The following is a 16686-nucleotide window of genomic DNA, read 5'->3' as shown; positions in this document are numbered from 1 at the left end:
ACTAGCTTTTGCCGATGATCTGGTGATGGTGAGCAGTTCGTGGGTGGGCGTGTCGAGGAACGTCGCTATCCTGGAGTCCTTTTGCCAGCTGACGGCATGCGCGTGCAGCCTAAAAAATGCTTTGGCTTCTTTCTCTCGAAGGGCGTAGGCCCGATCGTTGTGAACGACTGCAGCCCCTGGCGGGTCTGTGGAGAGCCCCTGCGCCTGATGGGACCGGAGGTGATGGAGAAATACCTCGGGATGGGATTGAAGCCGGGCAAGGTGATTGGGCTACTGGGACCGGAGGAACGGATGGGTGCGTGGATTGGTGACATCGGGCGCGCGGCGCTGAAGCCTTCCCAAAAGGTTGAGATGCTCTGCCGGTTTGCTATCCCACGGCTGTTTTACCAGCTGGACCACGGTCTTGAGGGGGAAGGTCACCCTCATGGAAAGGGTGGATCAGCTGATACGGAAGGCGATTAAGGAGTGGTTACACCTACAACCATTGACAACTGATGGGCTCATATATAGTAGGACCCGAGACGGCGGCCTCGGCTTAATGAAGCTCTCTCGTCTGATACCCGGTGTCCAAGCCCGGCGGGTCTTTCAGTTAAGCCGGTCCGAGGACCCTCTGACCCGATTAGCTACACTGTCAGTGTTTAACCAAGACACGTTCGAACGCCTATGGCTGAGCACCGGTGGCCGTGGGGATGAGGTACCGACCTTGGTGGATCCTTCCGCCGAGGCAGGGGCTCTCCTGGCGGGGCCTGGCCCAGTCACGACGCAGAGATGTCCGGTCCCGTGTGACTGGCAGCGGGAATCGTTTCTTGCCTGGTGCGGGTGAACTACCCAGGGGGCAGGCACGTTGTGCTTCGGCGGCGACAGGATCAGCAACTGCTGGATCGGTAGGCCTACTCAAATGGGTCTGACCGAGGGTCAGTATGTTGCGGCCCTGCAGCTCCGGGCCAATGTGTTTCCGACCTCAGAGGCGCTGACGCGGGGCAGGGGGCTTCCGCCTCCTCCCTGCCGAAAGATGCCAGGGCGAGATCGAGACCTGCTCGCATATCCTGGGGCAGTGCCCTGCTGTGCAGTCTAGTCGGATCAGCAGGCACAACAAGATATGCAATGTCTTGGCAGAAGAAGCCGCCAGGGCAGGATGGGACGTCGAGAAGGAGATGCGTGTGCTCTCCCGGGAAGGGGTCTTAAGGATACCCGACCTGGTCTTCGTCCAAGGGGACGTGGCTCTGGTGGTGGATGTCACCGTACGTTTCGGGTTTGCCCTCGACACGCTGGAGACTGCCCGGTCCCAGAAGGTTGCGTATTACCGGCCTTGCGCACCTGACAAAGTGAGAAAACTTGATGGAGTGATGAAGCCGCTTTTCTTTGGCTTCCCCGTGGGGGCCAGAGGGAAGTGGCCTAGTTGTAATGACAACTTACTCAGGCGTCTGGGTATTTCGAAACCAGGGACGTTGGGGAAGTTGGTGGCTAGGCGTACTCTCGCCTATTCGTTGGACGTCCTCTCTGATTTCTACAGACCAATCAATGATGGCCCGCCCAGGCCAGATGCGATCGTGTGGTCTACTTACGGTTGGTAGTAGACTTGTCTCTGTGGTCCTTTGGAACGGAAACCAGGCTGGCCAGGGCGCGGGTCAGCTGGTATGTTTGTGCGCCGGGGTTCAGTTGGACTCCTCCCCCATCCCCTACCCTAATCCCAACCCTCTCCCCCATCCCTAATCCCAACCCTGTTATAACCCTTCCCAGACCCGTAACACTAACCACAACCCTGCATGCCTAACCTCAACCCTAACCCGTCCCCGCATATTTGTGTGTTTGAGTTTTGTTTTCCCCCAGAAAAATTAATAAATACATGTATATATCTTATCTATACTTAGACCCCTTTCGAGGGGCCAAAACCCTACCGTAGCCCGAGGGGTGGGATGACAGGTAGGGAAAGCCCCTCTTCCCTTAGGAGAGGGTATGCCGTGCGGGCCCGGGGGGCTTTATCCGGGGCAAAACTCTGTAATTCTGGCCGGTGGTGCGCAGGAGCGAGACGGCTCTTATCCGTTGGGCGCGGGTGACTTGAGGGGAACCGAGGTGACTGGGGTGGGGGGCTGGGGCGGCTGCGCAAGCGCGCCGTCGGTGGTGCATCCTCTCCGGGAGCTGAGGGGCCCCCGCTTGTTATCTGAGCCCTGCGGCGGTTGGCGTGGCTGGCAATCCTGTGATTGTCCTTCCGGGGCCCGTGCTGCTGGTTTCTGTGCGGGCCAGCAGGGGAAGGGCGCACAGTTCAGACATTTGGTACGGATGAAACGTTTACCGTAAAGGAAACGAGGCGATGGGAGGCAGGTGAATTTGTGGAGAACCTAAGCCTCTGCAGTCTGGGCGTGGCGGCGGTGACGGTAGTGATCCGTCGTCTAGCCTGGCTCTGGGTCGTGAAGGCAGACCCTGGCATTCAAGCGCCAAGCGGGCCACCCTAGGCCCACGGCTTATTGCCGTTTCAGAAGTCTGGTAGTAGATTTGTCTTGGAGGACAGGGCAACGTTCATGGGGCGGGGCGGACGTGCGGCGCGAAACTAATTTTGGTGACTGCAGCTGCAGACTCTACACCTTGATGATTAGTCTCCTACTCGGGTCTTCACGAGAGTGCCTGAGTCAGGCGGTGAGACGAGGGCCCGTTTCCTAGCTGATCTGTCGGGTTGCGTAGGAGAGGGCTGCACGGAGTCCTAAACTATAAGGTGGCGAGCACTTCGAGGTGCTTCCGACATCTAGTGGGAGCGTCTCTGACCTCGACGTTGGCGCAATGTCATCTAGATGAACTCCGACGCCCGGAATAGGCTGCGCCGAAATGTAGTCATAGGTGAGCGATGATGGTATGTTGGCCGGGGAGCGATGCTATTGATAGTTCGGGGCGTTGTGCCCCGGAGTAACTAACTTGAGCAAGGGGCAGCTCATCCCGGCCACTAAAACCCCCGAGCGGGCGGGGGGGCCGCGGATCCTAATCTGGCAGTAGAATACCAAGGCAATAGGCCGCGCGTCATCTAAAATGCCTCGTCATCTAATTTGAGACGCGCATGAACGCATGAACAAGATTCCCACTGTCCCTACCTACTATCTAATGAAACCACAGCCAAGGGAACGGCTTGGCAGAATCAGTGGGGAAAGAAGGCCCTGTTGAGCTTCACTCTAGTCTGGCACTGTGAAGAGACATGAGAGGTGTAGAATAGAATTAATCTTTGACATGCACAAAACCTAACCCCAATCATTTAGATGAAAAGATGGTATCTCTGGCACTAATTGTCATAGTCTCAATAGAGTGATAGCAACGTATTCTCAAGTCCCAAGCGTAAGCACCAAGTCAATTCTAAATTTTGAGATCAACTGAACAAAAGTTATGAGCCTTTACTAGTCCACTCCCATTGACATTCCTTCATGTTTGATTTGCACTAAACCTAACCCAAATATGTGTCTCAAAACGTTGTAGCAATGGTATCTCTGGCAATAATTGTCTCACAGTCTCAAGTGTAATGCCAACGTGTTCACACCAGCCCCACAAGTAAGCACCAAGCCGATTCTAAATTTTAAGATCAACCCAACAAAAGTTATGAGCCTTAATTAGTCCACTCCCATTGACCTCCCTATAGGTTTGACTTGCATTACAGTACATAGTTGGCTCAAAATGTTTTCACTCTCGCAATCTATATGGTTCAGTTTCAGTTGTTGTATAGATGTGGTCCCACGAGTAAGTTGCCTGGTCCTAACTCGTACATTTCATTTGTACAGAGAGTCTGGCCTTGCTCCATTGACAAGCGTTGACTTCCTTATAGGTGGGTACTCTGTTGAAGTCTAAAACTATTGGATCTTCCCAGAGCCACTCTGATCTGCCATAACCAATCGCTAGCGTTCGCCTTAGCCAATTCCTTCACCAGCACTGGAACAGAGCTAGCTGCCGTAGCTGGAAAATCAAACCTTTCCCATACCCCGTAAGGAGGAGGCCCACAACACCATGGCCACCAACAAAACTCAGCAAACCTTGTTCTTGCTCCGGCTTTAGCTGTTGGATACTTGCAGCGTTGCCACAACGGACCGAATGGCTTCGCTCGCATCTTTCTCCGCCACAGTAACGGAACTACAACACAAACTAACCCACGACATTGTCATCGTTCTCAGCCACTCCCTCGGTTCGCTGATTGGCCGGTTACAAATCAACCTGCAAAATCTGACTTACGTACTGAATGGCCAGACAAAGTACAGAAGCATAATCCTAATTGAGCGGAAGTACTTAAGAGGGCAGAGCCAGGCTAACAAGGAAGCACTCGCCTATTCAAAATTGTTGATCAACTGAAAAAAGTTATGAGCCCTTATTAGTCCACTCCCATTGACTTCCCTTCATATATGACTTGCACTAAACCTAACCCCAAAAATGTGGCTCAAAACATTGGTACAACGATGGTATCTTTGGCAATACATTTCTCAGTCTCAAATGTGATGCCAACGTGTTCACACCAGTCCGATGAGTAAGCAACAAGTCAGTTCTAAATTGTAGATCAACTGAACAAAAGTTGTGACCCATTTTATGGTTCACTCTCATTGACCTCCCTTCGTATTTGACTTGCATTAAAATAAATATGTGGCTCAAAATGTTGTACCTCTGGCAATAAATATTGTACAATCTCAGTTGTTGTACCGATGTGTTCACACAAGTCCCACGGGTAAGCATGCAGCCGATTCTACATTTTTTGATCAACTGAACAAAAGTTAGGAGCCATTTCTTGGTCCACTCCCATTGACCTCCGTTCATATTTAATTTGCACCACAGCTAACCCCAAATATGTGGCTCAAAACGTTGTAACGATGGTTTCTCTTGCAATAAATTTCTCACAGTCTCAAATGTAATGCCAACGTGTTCACACCAGTCCCATAAGTAAGCACCAAGTCGATTCTAAATTTTATGATCAACTGAACAAAGGTGTGAGCCATTTCTTGGTCCACTACCATTGACCTCCTTTCATATTTGACTTGCATTAAAGTAAATATTTGGTTCAAAATGTTGTAACTTGCAATCAATGTCACACAGTTTCAGTTGTTGTACAGATGTGTTCACTCAAGTCATTTTTCACATGACCTACATAGGCTCTGTACTTGTAGCTAGAGGAAACAATCGATTAGTTCATTTCCCGACTCTGTCTTTCTACGAGACTTTGGATCCTTTTTTCACATTATCCGCATTGTATTTTTTTTATTTTATTTTTTTAAGAGGAAACAATTTCCTCATTCCTTTTCGCGTGGCCGCTGTTTTAGTAAGACGTGAATGATATTCGCTCAAGTCATCATACTGACTGGTTTTGTTATTTTTACTTTACACTTACAGTTCAGTGCAGTGTAATTGTTTGCTGTGATAATTAAATGCTACTGTGATAATAAATGACCAAATCATACAAACTGTCATGACACATCATTTTAATGCAGGATTATTTTTTTTTAAATAGGATTTCCTGCTGCACATATCATGTAATAACCTACATAAGAATATAATATGTGTTTGCAGTGGACATATAGCCCCCCCCCCCCCCATTCAATTGTGCAAAAGATAAGTTAATTTTACTGAACGAGATTCAATGACCCGATTCAGTAAAATGATCCAAACTTCCCATCACTACAGTGAAGGCCAACAGCATATCTTTATCAGAAGTAAGATAACAACTACATTTAACGTCATGTTCTATTTACAGTTTTCCTACATATATTGAGATTTATTGGAAGGCTTTGTGTATAAAAAAAAGTTTTATATTGGTAGACGCTGAATGATCACAGTAGCGTTTAGACAAAATAGTGTTTGTAAAAAGCGAAGTGTAGTTTGGTATTTAGATTTACATTATATCAGCTAGGCTTACAATTAAAGTATTAAAAACTCACTAGTGTTAATCCAGTTTTGATATGTTGCTTAAATGTTTATCCCGTTTCCCAGTCCTACTTGTAGATAGTAGACCTGCAAACTCTTCGCTTTTCGGCTACAATCGCCATCTCGGCGACAATCGCTATTTTCTTGGTCAATTGGATCATTTACGTGAAGAACCAGAGATTTGGGTTTTTTTTTGGAGGGGGGGGGGGTAGGCTGCCCTTATTCTGCATGCCATGAGGCTTAGAAATGCGAAACATTATTGGATAATTCTTATAATTTACATTTCTCTGGGCAAATCGGAATCTTAGCACTTTCGTCAGAATCTTTTAAGCACACAGCGCAACTGTTACTTGCACTGGCCAGCTTGCCTACCGAAGTTGAGATAGCCAATGTCGTTAGCAATGCTAGCTAACGTTAGTTTGGTAATCTCATTTTTGTCTTCCAAGATGGCGTCCCCATTTATTTCTATGAAAAGTGCTCAGTGGTGCAGTGAGGCAAGCGAGAGCGCGAGACTGGATGTGGCCATCTTTCCACTTCCGGTCTTGCTCTAAACAGTGGCTCTTTTTTTCCCCTAGCTCCGAGACCTTGTGCACGCTTACAACTAGCTGTACACGTCATACTTTGCGACAACTGGTCACGAGCAGATTTATATGGTTACGAGCGTGTGAGTTAAGGCATTGCAGTTGCAGGATCTATGGGCAGAATGAGGTACAAGTCCGATAAGAATCAGACACATGATGCAAACTTAACGGAAATGTATTCTTGTATAAGTATTATTTTAAGAAATAGGCTAAAGGGCTAAATATAGGGCTATTTTAGATGGAACTCATCACACTCTTTTTGGTTATTTGTTTGTATTTATTTGGTTAATAACATCAAACCCCACTTCACATGTAAGACAAAGGACAGACACACAAAGCAAATAAATCCATCTACAACTTTATACATATTGCCAGTGTTGTTGGCAGTGTCCGTTGTTTATGAGGTTGGCTGATGGTTCATGTGGTCAGTGAGGAGATCTTCGTGTTAAGGAAAGACTCAGGCCCCGTAATGCGGACTCTGAACATCCAAATGAACACACTGATGTTGAAGCTTTAGAAATGCTGGAGATGACGAGTCTGAAAGTTGACAGACTACTTTACTATTCAGGAAAGACTCAGGCCCCGTAATGCGGAGTCTGAGATTCCAAATGAATAGTTCTGCTGAAAACTAGTTGTGGAGTTGACTGCCCAACATACAGGATCGTCTGAACTGTATTTTTTCAACCATAGTAAGAGGGTGCATGGCTATGCAAACAAACATACAAAAGTTGTCCAAAACATTGTCATTAACATGTTAAATATAACAGACATAGAAATGCATGTCAAAAGGAGCTCAATCAAAGAAAAGTGGACAGAAATGAACATCTAAAATATAACATACAAACAATACAAAATAAAGCTGCAAGCAGCAATGTGGTGGCCAAGCAGGTCAGATGACCCAGAAGAAACTTTCAACATCTAGTGACTGCGGTGTACCTGGCTTCCTTTGCAGTGGCTTACAGTCTCGTTAAACAGAGAATCAGAGGCATGACAAGCTTGTCAGCTTTGGCTGGATTTGAACCTCTAACGTTGAAGTTTCCAGGACACCAATTTATCCTAGTGAGCTATTCTCAGTGCTGGAAATCACAGATTTCAGTTACTGGGTAAAAATATTAGCAGTTTTTCCTGTGGCAAGCGTGGTCAGATTTGGCCCAAGTTTAGACAGCTGTAATTCAGTTTTATTTTGACATGTCAAGGTGGTTGTGGTTTGAAGATTATCTGTGCCAAATTAGGTGAATTTTTGATATTCACCAAAAACGTTTCAATCAATCATTCAAAATGGCGGCCACATCACTTCAGCTGGTATCACAATTTAACATGTGTCAGACACATGATCGCCCCCTAGCGGTTAGATGACACAACCTTTTGTGGACCTCTTTGGAACAGGGTCCCGAGCACCTGTACCAAGTTTGATGGCGACTCAGCAAATATTTTCTGAGATATGATCTCAGTTCCTGTTTTGGCCGTTTCATCGCAGACTTTGATCAGCTTTACCGGAAAAACAGTTTTGAAAATCAAAAAACATCTGAAAAACTTTGTGAGGCTTGATCTGAAGATACTTTTTTGCTTATTGCAGCGCCACCTAGAGGTGAAATGGCATGACCTATTGGACCTCTTTAGAACAGGGTCCCTAGTCTTTTTACCAAATTTGGTGTCAATGCAGTAAGGAGGTGCTGAGATATGACTTCACTTCTTTTATGGTGGCTTGGTTGACGACTTTGATTGACTGTTCCAGTCAAAAGGTTTAGAAAATCAAAAAAACTTGATGTCTTTTGTGAGGCTTGGTCTGAAGATGATCTGTTCCAAATTTGGTGAAGATTGGACAACTAAAGGTAGCGAAAAAACGTTACATTCATTCAAAATGGCGGCCACATCAATTCGGCTGGTATCACAAGTTAACGTGTCAGAAACGGGATCTACTAAGATATCAGGAGACAAAGGAAACACTTAAATAAGACAAACAAATCAAAAGTTATTGGTCAACACACAATCCTACCTATTGTAGTGCCCCCTAGAGGTTAAATGACACTACCTGTCTCAAACCTCTTAATAAGAGGGCCATACACCAAGTTTGGAGTCAATGCATCAAAGATTGGCTAAGATATTACCTCACTTCCCTTTTTCCGGATCAGTTGCTCAATTTGATTGGCTGTAACTAACAAATGGTTGCAAAAATCTAAACGCCATGTGATGTCTTTTGTGAAGCTTGGTCTGAAGATAAATGGTGCCAAATGTTTGCCTATTGCAGCGCCACCTAGAGGTGAAATGGCATGACCTATTTTGGACCTCTTTAGAACAGTGTCCCTAGTCCCTATACCAAGTTTGGTGTCAATGCAGTAAAGAGGTGCTGAGATATGACCTCACTTCTTTTATGGTGGCTTGGTTGACGACTTTGATTGGCTGATGACTTTGATTGGCTGTCCGAGTCAAAAAGGGTAGAAAATCTAAAAAACATGTGATGTCTTTTGTGAGGCTTGATCTGAAGATAAATGGTGCCAAATTGTTGCTGATTGCAGCGCCACCTAGAGGGGAAATGGCATGACCTATTTTGGACCTCTTTAGAACAGTGTCCCTAGTCCCTATACCAAATTAGGTGTCAATGCAGTAAAGAGGTGCTGAGATATCACAAAATTTGGTGAAGATTGGACAAACCTTATAGGAGAGGTAGCGAAAAAACGTTATATTCAAAATGGAGGCCACATCAATTCAGCCACATAAATTTGATGTGGCTGTAACTAACAAACGGTTGCGAAAATTAAAGCTTTGTGAGGCTTGGTCTGAAGATCATCTGTGGCAATTTTGAAGAAGATTCGACAAGAATTGTAGGAGGAATAGCGAAAAAACGCTTTTCCTTTACATTCAAAATGGCGGAGAATCTATGGAACTGGGTATGATGTCATACGAGTGCATTGAACTCGTCTTGATCCAGGGAATCCAACGATACCTCATTTTGGACAATGGGGCATATGGTTCAAAAGTAACATGTGTAAACACACCTTCAACTTTGACCCATTGGTGGCGCTAGATGGTTGGAATGGGAGACATGAAACTTGGTGAAATTGATGAGGGGACTGATCCCAAAGAATGTGCCAAATTTCACAACTTCTGACAATACGGTTCTAGGGGCTGCCATAGACTCCCATGGCAGAAGAAGATGTGTAATAATAATAATACGAATACATAGAAACACTTACGGTGGCTTCGCCGCTTCGCGGCTTTGCCACCAAATACAATACAAAATTGAGCACTGTCATAGCCAAAAAAAGTGATAGACAACCCTCACACTACTGGTGATGAGAAAGTACTAACTTTGTCAGAGTCCGACGAACATGTGTCCCCGTTATTTTTTCCGTTTCCCTTCGTGCCAAATGGTGCATTCTGATCTTGCAGTACCAGGACGATGCCATTTTCACCAAAAGATGAACATGATTGTCCTCCACAGAGGTTTCAAACATGTGGTTGTGCAGCTGAGGGAAGAGGTTCTTGTCAGCACTGTCACTTAGGACTTGGGTGACCAAAGGGTGGGTGGCTAAAGTCACTCCAGTGCCTTGTGGGGGCTTGCCTCCCTTTCTTTTCAAAACTCTTTGAAAGCAACGCTCAGTAGCCTTGCACACTTCTACAATGCCATGTGATGGCTTCTCTAGTCCTCGGTCTTTCATGGCAACAAGCTGGAATAATCATGATCAGACATCTCTGGCTCTACTGGCGTCAAGTCAAACCTGCGGGAGATGTTAACAGTTGCAGGTATCGCCTCCAAGACGTTGGTGTCATCTCTGATCAGACAGATGCCTGTGCCTTGTTTCACCTGATGCCTCACCAGAAGCCGTTTGTATGCCGCTTTAAACTGTCTGGCAGTTAGATTGTTATTGAATCCTCCACGGGCTCTAACAGCTGAAAAGAACAGTTCCAGGTGATCTTGACTTAATTTGTAGGTGAGGAGGTACCTGCACGGTGCATTTGGTACATCTACAAGTTCTTGAAATACATTCCAAATGCTCCTGCAACTGGCAATGAGTCCAATTACACAGGTGTGTCTCCTCCATCCTTGAGCTCAAGAAGGCAGTTTTCAGCACTTTGCAGAAGGTCTTTTCGGCTGTCTTTATTTAAAATGAGCATTGGTGCTTTGGTTCCCTTGCCAAGAGGACTTCTGCTATTTAGGACATCAAAAGCATTATCAATTGTTCAATTATCAAAAAGTCCACTGTCTACTCACATCCTCTGAACTGAGGCAAGTGCATGTTCTTTGTTGCAGTATTCCAAAGCATCTTCAACACTCCGTCTGAAAACCTGAGCGGCAAGTTTCACCTTCATCTTCTGTTTCCTCCACTGAATGTGAGCCAATTTCAGCTTGTTTCCCAGCCGCAGTCCCTCAGAGTATTGAGCTCTTCAATGTACTGTCATCGTATCTTTCCTCCTCTTGTCTGAAAGACTCCTCCATCAGCTAAAGCGTTCGTCAGTAATTTCAACATTGGGATTGGGATTGTGTGCGGGCAGGTGTGTTTTTATATAGGGTGAAATGGAATGAGAAATGGAATACAAAATGCCTGAAAGGGGTGTATTTATGTAAATGTCCACATTGCCACAATATCTTTGTGTCAATAAATCAAATATCATTTTGACTGATGGTTTTTAAACCTTATTGGGTTCAAGATGACATCACTCTGAAGTACCATCAACAATTTCACCTTAGTATGTCCAAATATGATTGAATTTGAGTACTTTAAACTGGCTGAATCTAACAACTCTTACCACAGAAGAAACAGCTTACTTTTTTATACAGTAACTGAACATGACAATATTCAACACTGAGAATAGCTCAATGGACTGGGACAGTGACCGGCAAAGTATAAGGTTGTAGGTTTGAATCCAGCAGCAGTCTTTTAGCCTGTCTTAAATTTGAATATCTGTTTAGTTAAACAGGATGACATAATTATGAAATACCATGCGCAATTCCACTTTAAAATGTCAACCGTTTCTTAACATTTGTCCCAAAGCTGACCAAAGCTAATACTCTGCCCTTTCTACTCATACGTTCTCATCAGTTGGTGTGTAGCCTACAGGATAGATAGGCTTCCTTGTGACCTTATGCTCATAAGTTCAAATCCCCATTCAGCATATTGTATATGTGTCATTTGCCTATTAAAATCACAAAATAATCGAGCCCCACCCCCTGCGACACTGTCACCTTTTTTACTCTGAGGAGTTTGCAGGTCTGAGACAGAAGGAGACCACTAGCTCTTTACCTATTGGTTCGACGGCGGAGAAGAAGAATGTATTGGGTCCACTGATATGCAGATTTTCTGTATACACTAGCTTGTGTGTCAGTGAGTAAGAGGTGTCTCAGTGAGTAAGAGGTCGCTCCGTGGGCCCCTAGAAGGCCATGTACAGATCTAGGAATGCACTTTGTGTAACCTCTGGAGAGCGAGAAAGTAGATAATAGTCTCCAAACTTAGTTATGACCGCATCACCTGTGTGCCGTTTCCCCTGTGCATCATTTGTGGAATGTGTTCTGTTTAAGGGCATGTTTTGGTGGTTACTATATCTGTACTGTCCAGTTAATGTATATAGTTGCCATCTGAGAGACATGTTTCTCACTCATGGCTATCACTCGGTTGTGAACTGATGGTGTGATCCGAGCTTGTTGCTAATACACCCAGTCAAATCTTTTTCATTTCATTATCTTCCTTGGCCTACCTTCTGACAGTAAAACGTCATCTATCAATACAAACTAGAGAGGGTACAATTTCTGGGGAAATTGTAGGGTGTGCTTGCTTGCTTCAGTTGTAGGTGGGTCCGTTTTCCCTTCTAGTGATATTTTCAAGCATTTAGCCTACTCATATTGCATATTTCATTAAGAATGCCCTTTGAAACAAGGAACCCCCTTTGAAACAAGCTACTGTAACAACGTTGTCACTGGCAGTATTTCAGATGGAATTGCGATTCAAATAGTACCGTCTGCTAACTGAAAATAAGCCCCCCAAAATGTAAATAAGTTCGATATTAATTTAGGGGGACATGGCTAATTCAAAAAGAGTTTGCTAGGGGCAAGCTAGCTGCCGTTGCTATCCACACTCCACTGATTGTTTGAAAGTGCAGGAAATTAGAACCTTTCTATTGTAAGGGATAATGTAAAGTAGACCCGACAGTACGAACAGCACCCCGACGCGAAGTGCTTTGTTTCGCCCTGAAGGGGCTTATTTCCCCGATAATGACCGGCGTGCTATACATTATCCCGCTTATTACACGGCTACTTGCCAACAAAAATAACTTAACACAGTGTGTCATTTGACAATGTATTTGTTACCATTCGTATTGTTGATCAGCAGAGAAATAGTTCGCCAAAGACGTTGACCTTCATAGACTTTGAACATTATTTTGGCTTCAAATCAGCTGACGTCGCTAAGCAACAGAGTACGCTGGGGTTGAAAAGTTACCGGACTACTTGCGCAGTGCTACAAAAGACGTGAATCCGAGGCAAAAAGGCCACTTCCCTTCACAGCGGTCAATATATGCATAGCCACGGTCAAGTATGAGAAAATTGTTCACCGCAGAACATTGGGAAGCCCCATTCAAGTGAATGGAGCATTCTACAGCATTAAGAACAGCCGTGTAATAAGACATAATAAAGTTTAGCCATAGTTGTGGCATTGAAGACAGTACTGTAGCCTACTACACTGCCAGTGCGCGAGCCGAGTCTTTGACTCTGAGGCTAACGTCAAAACAAGACGCGGTCTCACTCAAAAGTTTTACACAAATAACAAAAATATGCTGACCCGCTGGCTGTCTTCGCAATCGCCATTTCAATCAGGAGAGACCTGGATAAGTGAAAGATATTTATTACAGAATAATAAATGTACTACAATGTTTGGAACTTGGACCCCGCGGGGAATTATATAAATCAACGGGCGCCTGCTCAACGCCCGAAGACGAATCCCCCACGGAGGCCAGAGACTGGTGACGGTGGCACAGCCGACAACCAATCCAGCCGAAGATGGAGACAGGTGGCAACCGGGAGGTGGAGGGTCGCGCACTTGACAGCATGAACGAACTACACAGGGAGAGAATCGTTTTTAAAGGCACAGATCATATGACGCCATGTACTGTAGGCGGGAGCGCTAATCAACCTGAACCCCAGTGACCGCCCGACCCGGGAACGGGGGAAGGTAGGGCGTTCTTAGCGGGGGGGAGTGAGTAGTGTACACTACAATTGAGCCCTAGTGCAGGGATCGGTCTTGCCTGACTGAACTTGCGCTATGCTTCATATCTTTAAAACACTGCTGTCCATTTGGATGTAGAATTGACCCTGGTACGAAATTAAGAAAATACTCACCAGACGCAGATCGACAACACTGTTGTTGCTGCTGTAGTCGTCAATGGAGGCTGATGGGGCTCTCACATAGCAAACAAATCAAAGTTTTTACAGCAACCTACATTTAAATCTCACCACCTGGCTGTTTTCACAATAGTCATATCGTCATAACATTTCCCTCTTTCTGTTTTTTCGTGTAAAACTGAACTATAAAATTAGCTACCAAAATATTACTATTGACGCTTTCTTGCATGGCTGCCGCCTAAAAGACTAGGTGGTCTCACAGGCGACCTGCACTCGCTGAAATTTCAAAGACTTTCACAACCTAAATCAAAAATCCGAGATTGCAGTTCCACTCAAAATTGCTTTCTCTACAAAGCCAAACGGTTGTGATTTTTTGGGGGTATTTTTCACTCGTAATCCAAGCTCCAATTTGCGAGCTCGAACGTCTCTATCACGTTGTATCCATGCGTCGTTGCTAACGTGTAGTGACGTAGCTAGCACAGAGTTACCCTTCGTCGACTAAAGGCACTTTTCGCCACAAAAACGTAGCAACCTCCTAAACTGTGCAACGGAACGTAAATCCCAATACAAGCAACTCAATCGAGACTAGGGATGGGTATCGAGAACCGGTTCTGTAAGGACCCGGTTCCAAATTTCTCGAAACCCGAATATCAATAAGGTCCAAGCTTATCGATACCGCTATCGAGACCAAGTAATATAATGTAACATTGACTTATGTCTCGAGAAATAAGTAATGTTATTTAAATCAAATCGCTGGTACACAAACATACAACGTATAAACTAATAAAATGACTAAATTCAATTGAATGGCCTGCCAACCGCCTTTAAACTAAACAAAGAAGAATGTTATTGCCTCACGCGCTACCTCGCTTCATTTATCATTTTGTTGCTAGCTACGATAGCAGAACGCACAAAACGGTCAAAGGCTTGGCTACATTTTATTAAAGCCAAAGATAAAGACGAAGCAAAGTGCGATACATTTTCTAAAGTAATTTCTTGTAAAGGGGGGAAACAACTGCGATGAAAAAGCACCTCAACGTTGTGCATCAGATAAAGATAAAAAGCAGTACTTCGACTGTCTCCGAGTCGCAACGGTGCAAACTCCAGCTGCCTTTGCAGGACAATCCTCTGGTGAGCGCACCACAACTTCGTAGCGAGTCTCCGTCGTTGACAATAATAAGCCAATTCAGGGCTCAACAGTGCAACTATTTAGCATATGCCCCTAAAATTTGATGTGTGCGCGAACTGCAAAAATTATTTACGAGCACAGTGTGTGGGTATAGACAAGCCTCCCCCCCTCACTGTTGATCATTCAAAACATAGCCACCGCAAGCATGGCTCTGTGGGATGCTTAAACATCGTGTTAAACAAAAACAGAGACAGAAGAAAATAGGGATAAGATAAGGAAGGTTTGGTTAGCTGGTCATTTAGCTATATCAGGTGCATTTTGTTGAAACGTGTTCAACTTTTCATAAAGTCGATGAGCTTGACAATGTCACTTTGTCAACCAACCAATTACTCATAGTCTAGTTACTCATCCAGGCTGTGGACAGATTTAGATATAGCCAGAGTCAGGATCCATTGTGCCTATTTGCTCCTTTTAGCCAGTCTCCTCCTGAGAGCAACACATTCCCCTTGTTCTATTTTACATCTGTTTTACTTAAGAAATAGAAAAGTATCGATAGTGGTATCGATAAAGACACGAATCGTTAAGCAGTCTCAAAAATGGTATCGATATCGATAAAAATTAACGATACCCATCCCTAATCGAGACCAAGATAAACATTTTGACACAGGCATTGTCTATGTAGTCCAAATATTAACAAAGTTTAAGAGAGTGAAAATAAACAATAAATAATAATAGTAATATATATGTGAGATAAAAATGGTTTGTGCTCGCCGACATAACAAATGCAGCCATCAAAGTTAACAACCAGCTGTTTCTTGCCATTAAATGCACAACAAAACAACTATTTGGCTTCATATTTTTAGGTTGTTTATGACAGATCTGTTGTCTATAGTCTTCTTCCAAATCCTCCAGCATAGACGTGGACCTTGGGGGTTGAGCAGGCCCTTGATTGTGATTGGGGTGTTACTTTCTTGATAGTGGGGCATTGGATAGGCCTGAAAAGCAAAGGGTTGTGGCTGTTTTTTAAACATGATGCCAATGTCCTGGAGTTGGCCTGGAAACCGGAGGTGTTGGTGTGTCTTTTTCTGCCTGTTCCATGTCTGTAAGGTACTGAAGGATGTGAACTTGTGGGTCAATCAGTTCAGCCTGGGGGCAAGGCTGAGGGCGAAAAGGTATATTTCCTCCTCATTGTTTGGGACAGAGTGGAACAGGGACTTTTTCTGCTGTCAGGATTTGGAGAAGCTCTTGGTCACTTGTCGATCCTTGCTTTCTTTTTCTGCTTGCAGGTGACGTCTGTGTGGGTTGTGTTGCAGGCTTAGAAGTTAATAGCTGCACTCTGGGGTGTGGTGGTGGGACAACTCTGATTCAGAGAGCTGTTGGGTTGGGGTTGCAGACCTGTGTCGAGCTTCTGTGGGATGTGGAGAGGAGCAGTGTGACAACCAACTGAAACTGTACAATATTTGTCGAGTCAAACTGTGGGCTTAGAATTTCACTTGTGGGATTTTAAGAGAATTGTGTATACACGGGGGAAACAGGGGAAAAAAAAGGGTGGTGACGCTTTCACTTTAAATCGGGAGCAGCAGATTAACAAGGCTGAAGTCAATCAAGGTCAAATCAGCGCGACGCAGAGGAGGATATTAGGTGCCTAATTGGGCTCCAAGCAGGTACGAGAGAGTAATTGAAACGGCAGCAAACCGTGTTGCTGTTTGTGGAGTGTTGTGCGAGATCTGAGTCTACAAGTTTGGAGAGGCAGCCGGTGAGAGAATGAA

Source organism: Hypomesus nipponensis, chromosome 21 (genome assembly GCF_054491055.1).
Source record: "Hypomesus nipponensis isolate SF chromosome 21, ASM5449105v1, whole genome shotgun sequence".
Taxonomy (NCBI): domain Eukaryota; kingdom Metazoa; phylum Chordata; class Actinopteri; order Osmeriformes; family Osmeridae; genus Hypomesus; species Hypomesus nipponensis.
The sequence above is the reverse complement of the archived record's forward strand: the minus strand, read 5'-3'. Positions refer to the sequence as shown.